This window comes from Cygnus atratus, chromosome Z (genome assembly GCF_013377495.2).
Source record: "Cygnus atratus isolate AKBS03 ecotype Queensland, Australia chromosome Z, CAtr_DNAZoo_HiC_assembly, whole genome shotgun sequence".
Taxonomy (NCBI): Eukaryota; Metazoa; Chordata; class Aves; order Anseriformes; family Anatidae; genus Cygnus; species Cygnus atratus.
Window position 1 is genome coordinate 28,490,658 of NC_066396.1, and position 13,998 is coordinate 28,504,655.

Here is a 13,998-nt window from a genome sequence, read left to right on the forward strand (position 1 = left end):
AATGCTATGTCTGATAAAAAAAGCTTACAGCAGGACAGCAAAAAATAAGGCATAACCAAAGTCTCTGTCTCCATCTAGTACTTCAGCAGTTCCAGTACTGACGGGTTTGAGACACAGGACACAGTTTATGCACTCCCCTGGGCCTGGCATGCCTGCAGTACACTGCATCATCCTCCCCTGATGCTGAAAGCAGTGCACATACACCAGGCAGAGGTCTGGCCTTTGGTGGATTCACTTGTTTGGTTTGGTCTCAGGAGACGCCAGATCTGGTTTTGGTTCAGCACCTAATTGCTATAGCGAGGAATACAGCACCACAGTAAGTAAAAACACTTAAATGACTTCCCTTTTATTCCTTAAACACCAGAATGAGGCTCTTTAATAGGATTCAAAGGTAGAACGACAAACAGAAATGAAAATACTACATCCCCAGATGGCAGTACAGTTCATTCAGTTTGAGCACCTGAGGCAGAAATTCAAAGGGTAAGGATAAATATATCAAAACATCAGTGCAATTCCCTGTTTGTCTTGGAGAAGCTCTTCATGAAAGAATGAAACAATACATCTTTAAGAGCAAAAACAGCAAAACAGTTACTAGCATGACATGAACCCAGTGAGGAGTAAACAGAAGGGAAACACAGCAAAAGATTTTCTCTGCTTAGCAGACAGTTTGCAACATGATTAATGGAAAGAACAGTCACAGGAATATTGCACCAGATCCTTGGCTGTGCTGGGTGACACAGGGCACAGACCTTGGTGTATCCACGGTCTTTTTGTCCCTTACATTTTTCCCTACCTACCCTTGGTAGGGTGATAATATATTTAATTGGTAGTGCAGGAGAGCAGAGCCAGCTTGCTGCACTGTGCCAGGCACTGTGCACACAGACAGATGTGCAGTCCCACCTCCACAGAGCTTCGACTACAAACATAAGAGGAGACAAGAGACAGGTACTGCAAACAAAGACAGGGCGGGTAGGCAACATGTGAAATACACCAGGGTTGTTTCCCTGTGTCTCCCCAGCAGCGAGCTGTGTGACAGAACTGAGTGCTAGCTCAGTGAGCAGAAAGTGCTGTGAGGTACTGGAAAAAGATGAGGAGGTTGTTACAGGTTGTAACAGACCTAGTGCAGCTTAGGGCCAGATGCTGTGGGAGGACTGGCAGTCCCATCTCGAGCAGTGGAGAGCTCTCCCCTGGTGGTGCTGGTGCCATCTCAGAGATCCTCACGCCTCCAGGAGCTCAGAGTCCAGGACAGGCTGCCTCTCAGTGCCATGGGTCCTTACTGAAAAGGCCAAACAGAAACACATTTTTCTCCTCCTAAGGACTGACGAGTCATTTCTCTGCTGGCCACCCCATGAAGAAAGTGACGCCACTTTTTCTCTTAAAAACAGAAAAAAGCCTGTTGTTTGGGATGTCCTGCCAAATGAGTACTTTGGATTTGACTGACTGGGGTAAACTTGGCTGTGAACTCTGCTTTGCTCAGGGCCTGTGCTGTCCGAAGAGTTTGCTGTGCTACGCAGAGCCAAGGACATAACTGCACATAGTTTGACAACTAACCAGCAGTTCATCCCACCAGTGCTGTTCTGAAGCAGCTGAACACAGATCCTAGACAAAAGCTTGCTAACTGCCCACCAGCAATTGTTGAGTGATAACACATGCAGTTCCCCACATGTTTATGCAGATACTCAGATTTATCTGACAGTTTTATACCCAGAAGCATGATACACAGTAATTAAAATTAAAAATGTTTTGACAGCCAAAACAAATGGCTATATAAATTAGAAAGCTGTAAAAAGCAATGGTGTCCAAAAATAAAAATCCATAGATAAATCAGAATGCTGCAACAGAGAACGTTTTAATGCTAGCATGTTAATGTACAGCAGTTCTTAAATATAGGCTCAGGTTCTGACTGGGAGAAGAACAATTTTTCAGTAACAGCCAAGGGAAGCTGTGAGAGATTAAAGGAAAAAAAACTTCTTGCTAAACAAGGGGCTGAGGGGAAAGAAAGGGTATACCCTTCCAGTGAGAGGTAAAACTTACAGAGAGGTGTTGGGGTGGGGAGATGTGATGCTGCTGTTCAGCATTTCCTTCACACTGTCTTGTCAAGAGGGGTGTGGTGAGTGTTGCATCAGGAGAGGGCTGGAGGGGGCCTTCGCCCTGCATCTTCTGCAGTGGGCAATAGGGATCAGCAAGATCCCATCCTCTGCTGTTATGCTTGTATAGTCACACACTGCCTTACCTTGTACCTCCAAAAGGCAGGAACCATCCTGGGTTTAGTTCCCACTTTTACTGTTTGCACCAGAGGGAGGGGAGTTTCCATATGCAACAAAACACAACACAATACAATGGTTAAGCCATAAATCTCTGAGATAAATCCCTTCCCCTTGGCTTTTCTCAGGGGTCTGCAGCTTGCCTTACCAAGTGAGTAATGACCTGGCCCTGACCTTTTAAGCAGACCTTGTGGCTCAGCAATAGCTCTGGAGCAGCTCTTCTCTGCTGCTGGTTTACAGACAACATCAGTCACGCAGCTTGGGCTCCTCTCAGTGCAAATGCCCCTCTGGCCTCGGATGACAGCTGAGGAGCAGGGAAGAGTCTTGGTGAAAAAGTCTGCAAAGCTGAAAGCAGAATTAATAGCTGTTTGAGAGAGTATTTTCTCCCAGAACAATCTCTGCACTTTGTTCTGGTTCTGTCTCAGCCACAGGACAGTCAGGGCTTTGGATGATGAGTGGGTTCAGGAATGGCCGATAGGAGATGAGTGAATGTCAGCCCTGCTTTAGTGGGATTGCATGCTAGCAAAGTAACTTCCCACCAGTGCAGCTTTCTTTTTCCAAGAGGCTTTTTAAGTTCTAAAAAAATGCTGTCACTCACTGGGCTCTCCTCACCTCTACAAGTCCTACTGAAGTTACCTGGGGTTTTGGGCACACAGTTCTGCCCAATGGCAGTGGGAAGGAGAGGTAAGATAAGATAAGATAAAAAACTTAAGCATAGTCAGATAGGCAGATAATGAGGAGGGTAGTCTTTCCGTAGCAATTAAAACATTTTTTTCTAAGACATACTCCCTATTCCTGCACACAGCTGCATGAAACCTACCCCATCCCTTCCTCAAATTAGCTGAGTTCACTAGGATAAATGTAGTCTGTCTCTGATTTCCCTTCACTGGCATAGGTCCAGATAGCTTCAGTAGGATGCCCTGATTTACTCTAGCCACCAGTGAAAACAAAACCCACCGCAGGCTCTGGAGCTCAGAGCTGTTTGTGCTGAGCAACAAGACGACTGAATAAATGACAGAGTGCCAAGCCTGATTTTCCTGTCTTAGTATCTCTAATCAGGTGGTTCCTGGCAATGCACAGATTTTGGGGAGCAAGGCAGGAGTTGTGCGTGGCCATTCCTGGAGAGGTACGTAAGTTTATGCAATGATTCTGAGGACTCCTGTTCATGGAATAACTTGTATCTGCATTAGATTTACCAAGAGGGAGGGCAGGGCATATTTGTCCCTTTCAGTAATGGACAGCACTGAATGCACCCGTTCCTTTTCAGATCACACAAGTGAGTCAGGCTTTAAGAAACCATCATACTCTGTGTGGTGCTGGTTACCCCTCCACTGGAAAATGAACTGCTAAGGCCACAGCACATCTTAAAACTGTACTGATAACTTGGAAGCATAAGTTGTCTTCTGCATGTTTGTTTTTAGTTGATGTGAAATACATGGGGACTGACTGACCACTGTGTTAACTCCATTGGCATTATGCTGTAAATCTGGGTATAAATGGGTATAAATCTGCAGTACTGCATAAATGCTTGGGCCCTCTGAGTCATGTTAACATGACTTTTTCCTTGTAGTAGAAACTACAGTTATTTTTCCCTTTGTATGCTCAAAAGCTTGAGAATGCAAGACAAACCTGTATCACCTTGTCTGCCTCTGAGAGGTGATATGACAATAGTTGAACATGGCAAACTTTGTCTCCCTGATGGTGAGGTGACTTAGTATCTGCTCATTGTAGTGCTGAGCTCCAGGACCATCATTTGATTGTTCATTTGGATTGGTTGTGGTGATTGCCTTGGGTTTGTTATTCTGTCTTGCACACTAGCCTTTTAAATGGCTGCAGTATTTTGCCTACTCATGACAGGAGTGTAACAGGACTTTTTAAATGAAATCTACCAACAAAACAGGTGGCAGTTATAAGCTAAGAGAAAATGTTAACCAAGGTCTTCAGAAGATTCTTGCTCAGGGGTACACACTTCTGAGATGTGCCTGTGCAGGCACAATCTGAAGGACAAGAAGCCTCTTTAGTTCCTCCCATGAGGAGTCATGGGGCTCATCTTTCCATGGGAAGTGCTGACAAAGCAGTCAGAGAGAATAAACCTCCTTGTGTCCTTAGGTAACCACTCAGAAATACAGCCTCATGACAGCCTGCTCTGCCCACTCCCCACCCCAAAACACATGTGGGAAGCAAACACCAGTCTAACAAAACAAAAAGCCAAGGCAGTAAGCTGATGGACATAGCAGAGCACAGCGGGGAACATGACTTGGCACCTATCATGATTAGACTCTGGGGAAAAGCAGAGACATCTCTTGAAAGCACTGAGATTGTTTGCAGTTTGTTTTAATTGTTTTCTCCAAATGGCCCATGGCTTCTTGCATCCAGGCCCCTCTCTCCCTGAGGACTGTTTAGAAAAGGAGCCCAGCTGAAACTTTGAAGTGTTGGCTGTGGTATAAGATGAAATGATTCACAGTGCTGGAAGGAGGCAGATTTCAACAGCACTCAACCTCCCCAGAGGATGTTCTGATTTTTATGGCACTGATGAACACACCCAGCAAGCTCCTGCCCTCTTAATCCTTACCCCATCTCTATGTGCGGTTCTTCTACTAGCTAATGTCTACCTGCACAACTGTTTTGGTGAGGCAAAACATCATAAAACATCATAAACCACACCTAGAGGCTTCAGAGTGAAGAGGATGTCACTACATGATTTTACCTTCCATTATCCAAGAAAAATAATTCCTGATAATTTTTATGATTTCTAAGAGGGAAAATTGCACGCTGAGCACAAGTGTTGCTAAATGGTGTTTTCTTTGGTACTGCTTCATGATGATGAAGAGGTGATATTCAGTGGTAGTCATTACAGTGGGGTACTTTTTAATTAACAAGTGTGAGGACAATGGATATAGGCAGATCTCACAATTCTCCTTTGCACTATGAAGCATAAAATCATTCTGGTTTGCTCCTCAGCAATGTATCTCCCTAAAGGTCAGACCTGCAACTGAAACATCTCCCAGCTTTACATGTGCAGTCAAACCTGCTATTAGTTTCACATGTTGAAATACTATGAAATGGCTAAGATGAACATGAAAAAATCCTAGACGGGAAGGCAAACAAGCCTCTTCAAGACTGGGCCTTGGTTTTCATGTGAAGAGTTATGACCCATGTATGCAAGACTGTTCTTACAGGTTCTTACTGGTTTGAACAGGACTGACCACTGCAAGTCATCATCTCTGCGATTAATTGCAGGGACTCATACCTAAGCACTGCTTTTAAAAAAGTCTCTCTTCTGTCTTTAATTTCCAAGGAAAATCACATGAAGTGCATGTGGTCTATACCAACTAAGCTTGGATGCCACCAGATCACCTGTAGTAGGTTCAGAGAGTCATTATTTAAACTACTATTCAAATGATTTCAAGATTAATTTCAAATGAAGAAGCATTAAAATGCATGATCCCCACCTGCATAATGTTCTACCAGAAATGACTGTCCCCATTTAGAAAGTGGAAAAAAAAAAAAAAAGTTTTTAATTCACTAGACAGGGATTGCTGAATTTGCACACATCCCAGAAAGTGAAGGACTGGCATTTCAGGCTGTGTAAAGTTAATAATGGGTTGCTGATTAACTTGGCATTAACAAATGTTTATTTATAAGCAACCCAGATGACTGTAAATAAAAAAGTGTTGAGTAGTAAATTATGTGAAAAAGACATATTGATAAATGAAATGAAATTAAACCTGCTACAATCAAAAAATAAATCAGGTCTTTCTGTTATTGGATGGGTGATTGCTAATACGTTGCAATTGAAGGTCTTCCTTTAACATTGCTAGATAAAAAGAAAGAGAATTCCATGAATCTGTAATCTTTTTTTTTTTTTTAAGTGCAGTTTTATAAAGCTTTTAAAATAACTTAAGGAATTTGATTTAAAGCATGAAGAAATCTCCAGAATAGATTCTGCAAAATCCTGTTAGAAGGAGTAATTGTTTGTATGACAGTAGCCCACACAGTGGCTAAAAGAACAACAACCTTGGAGGCAGACCTCTCAAGAGACCATTTGCCAAAAGCTTCATTTGCAGGTGTGTGACACTACAGTTGTCCAAGTACGAATAACATGATTTTCAAAAGTTTGGAGTATTGGCTGAGGGAACAGGGGTTGTTTAGTCTGGAGAAGAGGAGGCTCAGGAGTGACCTTATTGCTCTCTACAACTACCTGAAAGGAAGGTGTGCGGAGCTGGGGGTTGGCCTCTTCTCACAGATAACTAGTGATAGGACTAGAGGGAATGGCCTCAAGTTGCACCAGGAGAGGTTTAGGTTGGAAATTAGGATACGTTTCTTCTCAGAAAGAGCAGTCAGGCATTGGAACGGGTTGCCCAGGGAGGTGGTGGAGTCACCATCCCTGGACATGTTTAAGGAAAGGCTGGACCTGGCACTTAGGGACATGGTTTAGTGGGTGATACTGGTGGTAGGGAGACGGTTGGACCAGACGATTTTGGAGGTCTTTTCCAACCTTAAGGATTTTATGATTTTATGATTCACAAATTTCATGGGAACTGACGATAATGAGGGTGTTCAGTGTTTCTGAAAACTTTGTCATTTCTACTTAACCACGGCCATTGTAGAAGCTTTACCCTGAGGTCCTACAGGCCTTGTTAATACCTGAAGCTCTAATATGTTGTAGACTGACCAGCACATTCATGGTACACAAATTCTATTTCAGACCTGTGAGGCAGAGGTATGCCTTATGACTTTAATTTACAGTTCAAAATCTCTTCCTTTAAACATATGCAAACAGAATAACTGCTTGGACCATTCTCAGCTTACTGATAAATAGGTTATGCCATCCATGCCTTTGACCTCTTACCATCTCAGAAGCTGGAAATACTCAGATTTAGATTATTAAATTTGGCCCAAGACTTTCTGGTGGGGAAAAAAAAATCCTTCTGTGCAACACACAGAAAACAGTTTTCCGCCATAGCTAGTACATCTTATTTTCTTTTGTGCTGTTTTTGTTTTGTTTTGTTTTGTTTTGTTTTGTTTTGGGGGGGGGGGAGGGGGGAAGGGGAGAGGGTGTGTTGCAAGTATCAGACATACCACCCTTAAGGCTGCTGTTAGGTTAGATAGGTGCCTTTCCCCTGCCTACTTATCAGCTTCAGAATGCAATGGGAAAAAGTGAGTGGATTTCTGATAGCTCCTTGGACTTAACAGGGATTGAGACAAGTGCTGGGGCTGGCTCAGAAAGAGGGAACTTTGAACAGTAAAGAGTGAGCTCTACTAATAGTGAGATGCTGGAGAGGCCTATTCATATTTTTATAACTTTCCCCTGGAAACTTAGAGCAGAAGCTCTAGAAAGAGGAATGTGAACCATATGTGCAGCTCTCTGTGCTGGCTAAGTCCTGCTGAGCAACATAGGACTCTTCATGGGGCAGCCTGCAAAGCTGGTTCTGACAAGGTAAAGCAATGCAATGTCACAGCAGCTCGCACCATGTAACCCTGGGGTAATGCAACCCCAGAACACAAAGGCTGCTGCACCTTACCTATTAGACCAGGTGTTCTCCGGCACCATACCAGCGAAACATATTCTTTCTCTCCTAGGCTGTTTGTGGATGAGGATACAGAGCAGTTCCTCTGTCACTCCTCCCTCTGCCACTCAGTGCTGTACACAAAGAATTAAAGCACTGGTTAAATTACCCCCATCACTGTTACACAAAAGCCCTCAAGCAACTCTCTGTCCCAGTTCAAAGCTTAGCAGTGCCTGAACAAAGCCTTTTCTTCTTGGTCCCATCTTGTTGTGGCTTTCATTCTTTGTATGGGCTGTGAAGATCTCCTCAGCTTTGCCTTCATGAAGAAAAACAAATGTGCACACTCCCCTCCAACCTGTGGAAAGAGACCAGGATGGTCATGGTATGAAGCAACGGGTCCAACTACAGCTGAATATTGGGTTTACACAGCAAGGGTTTGGCAGTGGGGAGCTGCAGGGGTGGCCTCTGTGAGCAGAGCCCAGCAGCTGCCCCATGTCAGATCAGAGCCAGCTCCATCTGGTTCCAAGAAGGACACACCACTGGCCAGAGCTGAGCCAGTGAGTGACACTGGTTGGGCCTTTGGGAGAGCAGATTTAAGGAAGGGAAAACTGCTGTGCTACAGCAGCTGGGAGAGAGGAGTGAGAAGCAGCCCTGGAGACCCCCAGATCAGTGCAGCAGGAGGGCAGGAGGTGCTCCAGGCACAGAGCAGAAATTCCCCTGTGGGCTGTGGAGAGGCCCCTGGTGGAGCAGGCTGTCCCCCTGCAACCCATGGGTCCCACATGGAGCAGATCTCCACGCCGCAGCCCATGGAGGAGCCCCCGATGGAGCAGGTGGATGTGGCCTGGAGGAGGCTGCGGCCCATGGAGAGCCCCCACAGGAGCAGGCCCCGGGCCGGAGCTGCAGCCCGTGGAGAGGAGCCCACGCAGGAGCAGGGGGCTGGGGGGAGCTGCCACCCATGGGGGACCCGTGCTGGAGCAGTTTGCTCCTGGGAGATGGATGGACCCCATGGTACGGAGCCATGTGGGAGCAGTTCTTGAAGAGCTGCTGCCTGTGGGCAGCCCCCACAGGCTCAGTTCGGGAAGGATGGCATCCCGTGGGAGGGACCCCACGTGAAGCAGTGGCAGAGAGGGACCGTGAAGGAGTGGCGGAGACAAAGCATTAGGGACTAACCGTAGCCCCCATTCCCTGTTTCCCTGCACTGCTTGGGGGGAGAATGTAGAAGAGGTGTGTGTGTGTTTGAATGTGTTTGTAGTTTGCTATGAGCTTCTCACCGTTCTAGTACACTAGTGATAGGCAATAAATTATATTAATCTCCATATGCTGAGTCTGTTTTGCCCGTAATGATAATTGTGAGTGATCTCCCTATCCTTATCTCAGTGCTTGAGGCCTTCCCATTGTGTTTCCTCCCCCCTCTTCAAAGGAAGAGTGGGAGTGAGAGAACGGCTATGGTGGATCTCAGATGACCATCAGAGTAAAACCAACTCAAGCTGCCACAAGCAGAAAATGGCGTGTGAGATAAGGGCAGGGCAATCACCAGCAATATACCTAGCCAGCAAGAACCAAAGCCTCCCAGTAGAGCATGTAGTGCAAAGTTTGACTGAAGTCCATTTCAGTGTCATACCCCTCAATCTTAACAGGGGTGCCTTTGCTCCTTCAGCCCTAAGGATGAAAACACCTAGGGGGAACATTTTCAAAATGCACTCTACAGTTGCCATATGGTATTGAAAGATCTGAAATTGAGGTGGCATGAGGGGGAAAAAAGTTAATTAAATTGTTAGTGAATAGCTACTAATGTTTGCATTATAGGCATTTAAACTCAGTATGCTATCTCTTTTGTATCTCCTGCATCTGTTCTGATTTTCTGTTTCATTGTAAATGCATACAACACTCTCAGATAAGGCAGCTTGTTCATCTTTGACAGGGAGAAATTAAGCAGACTGTTTGTATTTGGGGGTTTAATTTTGTTGCTATTAGCATAAAATAAAAATTGATTTGCTGTATAGAGTTTTCAGGTCTTGCAGGTACTACAGTGAGTATTCTGTACATGGGTTGTTTCATCTTTCCAAGTATAGTCTATTTCATAATAAATAGTCAAGGGCCACATTTTTGTCAGATTCATGGCAGGGGGATGGGTGAGCTGTGCTATAGTGGCACCTGGAAGCTTCAGCTTGCAGCAATGCAATGCTATAATGCCAGATACTACTGAAAATGAGAGAGGAAAATAAGACAGTCTTCAATGCAGAGAACTTAGAACATATCAGATAAGGGATGGCAGAAAAACAGACAGGCAAGAGCAATGATATGTAATATGACAGTGTGAGAGAGCAATATGAGGGAGTCTGGCAACTTATTCCAGACTTTTTAATGCATTTTCTGGAACACAGCTGTTCTACTTTTGTTCATAGAATCATAGAATGGTTTGCATTGGAAGGGACCTTAAAGACCACCTAGTTCCAACCCCCCTGCCATGGGCAGGGACATCTCCCACCAGACCAGGTTGCCCAAAGTCCCATCCAACTTGGCCTTGAACACTTCCAGGGATGGGGCATCCACAGCTGCTCTGGGCAACCTGTTCCAGTGCCTTACCACCCTCATAGTAAAGAATTTATTCTTAATCTCTAATCTAAACCTACTCTCTTTTAGTTTAAAGCTGTTACTCCTTGTTCTGTCACTGCACTCCCTGACAAAGAGTCCCTCCCCAGCTCTCCTGTAGGCCCCCTGGAAGGCTTCCTCTGGTACTGGAAGGCTGCTGTAAGGTCTCCCTGGAGCCTTTCCTCTTTTTGTTCCCTCCCCCAAAATCTCCAGCACAATGCGGCAAAGAGCTTATTCAGAACTGTCTATGCAAGTTATTCAGGAGAAATCAGCTTTTGCTTTTTAATGAAGATTTAAAATTAAGCAAGGGCATATGAAGGCATTTTTCAGTCCACTGGAAAATGAGGAGCAGAGAAAGTAAGATATTCCTAAGGCTAAATAGTTGCCTTTCAAATAATGAAACCCTTGAACTTAGACAGCTCTTGCTTTATACTCTGGAAGCACTCAGAGTTTGGCCAAAGATAATGCGTTAGTGCTAGCAAAGAGGACCTAGGAAGAGGTATTTCATGATACCTGACTTGAAGGTGTAACAGAGTAAAAGGAGTACCCAGTAGGGAATGAGACCTTCACCTCTGTGCAGTGTTGAAAAAGGGATGTAAGTCACAGCAGCCCATTGCCTGTCCCTGGTTGATGCACGTAGTGACCCACAGACCCAGCGGCAGAAGCTCTTGGTGGCTAGCGTGGGATCAACCTCATGCACTCATCCCCCCAATAGCTTCTGGCGGCCCCCCTGCTACTGCTGCCTGGGGGATACCTGTCTGGACCAAATGACTAGTGATTATACTACCATTGGGAAATCCAAGACACTTTGTAATGACCTTAAAGCTCATCTTCAGAAATCAGGCCTCTGGGCCTGACATTTCAGACTGAGTAAGCCAGAGTAACAAAGAACTTCAGAATCACTGCAAAAATCCTGGTCATAGTCTTGAAAATGCTAACCATTCACCATCATTTATAAATTTCACTTGAAATCAGACATCTTGAGGATTTTCACTTTTTGCTAGCTAAAAGCAGCATGATATGAAGATCTGCTTTGTGTGTGGAAGCCATGTGAGCTTTTACACCTGCATGCAAAACAAAATAAATGTGTTTTGTTACTACTTTGAACCATATAGCCACTTCTATTAAAAGCTGCAGGCAAATAGCTATCTTTAGTGTGCCATAGATTAGTCATATTTGTTTTCCAAGGAAGATTATAAATAGTGTTTAGGGGGGAAACAGAATGTATTTTGCAAATGAGCCCAGATGGAAAACTAACAGATGGCCCAGTACTGTATTTTGTATGCTCAGCCCTACATTTAAATTAAAAATTTTCATAATTAAGATGAAGGTCTTTAACAACACTAGCTACTTTTCCTGTGGCAGCATCATATATCATGTATCACAGGTATCAAGTGCAGACTTTTCATAAAATTGTTGTAGAACATGTATGCAAATTTTACTACTTAATGAAAAAAAAAAAGAACAAAAATAAAATGCAATTCATGGAAATTAAATAAAGAGGAAAATAAAAACATTGTATACAAACACCCATCATACAATACAGATACCTACCACCATGCAGCTTTTTCTCTCTGCAAACTGAATGACCCACCACCTTACTTCGCAGGGGAAAGAAAAGAAAGTTCACATTTTTTTTATGTTATTTCAGCCTGGAAATGGAAAGGAAATGCAAATTTCCCTTGCATTACCTGAATGAAAGAGTACTTTTTCTTCAATTTTAATAATTAGAAGGTCAGATAAACCACAGCCATATGCACATATTATATTCTGCAAACAGAATCAAGAGTAGAGATTTGCATGCTAATATTTTCCTCCCAGAAAGCAGTATGTGTACGCATGTTGGTGTAGCTGCCACAGGGCTGGATCCTGAAACAAGGACAATACCCTGAATATGGCTCAATGGATCAGGGAATTCAGCATGTCTCTATTCCTTGACATCAAGGGAAGGAGGGGCTCCTTTCTCAGCGTGAACCCCAGGCTGTGCTCCCTACTGCCCGGAGCCCTGACCCAGCATGGGAGAGATGCAGCAGCTCCTGTACTCACACCCAACAACCTCTCTACATCTCTGATCTCCTTTTCATGCTGCCTGTAAGAAGAAGGAAGAGATGCTACTAATAGACTGCAAGAAATCAGCAAAGTTAGGCTTGCTTTTGGGCCACCCAGTACTCACCCAGGAAGAGTAAGAATGGCTTCAGTGTGTTTCTGCCTTCCGGCTGTGCTCTCTGAGGTGTTCTCGGTTTTCCCAAATCATAAGCCAGGCACAGCTGTCCAGGCATAACCTTGTGGCAATAGGGACAGCCTGGACAGCCTCTGTACAAAAAGCACAAACACCACCCAAATATAGCTGCAAGGGGCTCTGCAGGCTTTATTAAAAATGACACTACTAGGAGACACTGGGCTGCAAGTCATCAACTCACTGGTTTTACAAAATAGTTCACTGTGGTAGAAAATATGCGCTTTATCATCAGATAGTAGCTTCTTCTTCTGCTCTGACAGTCATAACACTTAAGTGCCTTACCACAGTGCATTAAATAGTGTGACTCATGACAATCATCTGGCTCATTTTCTAGCTCAGCTCATCCCCACGGAGGGAATTCTTCTTACAGCAGTGTCTTGTGTTGCTATAGTATATACTATTTTTGTACATGTTGCAGTGTATACATAAGTCAAGGAAAGACTGAAGCTGCATGCCTTGCGTTGGAGCAGAATGGGGGATATTTGTGACGGTCTTTCCCACCTGTGGAAAAGTCTATTCTACAGTCACGGTCAGCTCCCAGGATGGCAAAGGCAAGCTTGCCCTTATGGAACATGTGATAATGAGAATAGCCTGAAAAATATGAGCAAAAAAGACAAAACTAAATAATTCCTATTTCAGGTTAACCAATCTGCTAGCATTCTTAGGCGTTCATTTTGCTAATTGTAAATCCAAGTAAGAGGCTATTTCGTTCCTAAGGAGTGCTATCATAATGCTGTCAACCTCTGAATACTCTTTCAGGATTTTCTATGTCACTTTGACATTTCTGGAAGATTTCTTTTAAAGAAATGCCCACTTATCAAATTGTCCCTCCTTGTTTTTCCTCATGTGTATATCACTGATCAGGTGGCTGCAGAGACATCTGCTGGTTGTTAAATGCTTTAAGTATTAACTAATTATAAGGAAGACAGAAGATTTCTCAAATCACATTTAAATTCTTTCATATATTTCATATATATGAAATATATTATATTATATATATATAAATATATATATTATATGTATATATTTCATATAAGTTTGGCTGATTGGTATAATGGTGGAGTAACAAACTGAACTAGTCTGTTTCTGTGATGGTATTTAGTAAACTGTGATGGTATTTAGTAAACTTTCTGAGTAGTAGGTAATCTAGTTTGAGCTATAGTTTTCATTTAGAGTTGCGTACATTTAGAAGTCTACAATGACTCCCACATCCTACATGCAACTTCCTAACATCTTATTTACATCCCAAATTGTCTTTTGGCTTTAATTCCACATTGCAAGTGCAGGTTGTCCAAAATAAAGAATATCCTTTATCTATTTGTGCAGTATTGGAAAGCCAGATACTGTCTTCTACCTCCAGCAATTTGAACAGCTTGTTGTTCTGCATGTATGT

General features: G+C 43.6%; 1 long non-coding RNA gene across 6 annotated transcripts in view; it reads right to left on the reverse strand.

Annotated features, from left to right (window-relative positions):
• Positions 1-351: 351 nt before the first annotated feature.
• Positions 352-13,998, reverse strand: part of LOC118257659 (uncharacterized) — a 77,473-nt gene continuing 63,826 nt past the window's right edge. The window contains exons 3-6 of one of the 6 annotated variants that reach the window (XR_004781663.2): positions 7,790-7,908; positions 2,439-2,609; positions 2,035-2,283; positions 352-1,276 (exon numbers count right to left, since the gene is read on the reverse strand). This is a non-coding gene — a long non-coding RNA (uncharacterized LOC118257659). Of the gene's footprint in view, positions 1,277-2,034; positions 2,610-7,789; positions 7,909-13,998 lie in introns of all 6 variants that reach the window. The other 5 variants (XR_004781668.2, XR_004781667.2, XR_004781664.2 and 2 more) reach the window with 5 other exon arrangements.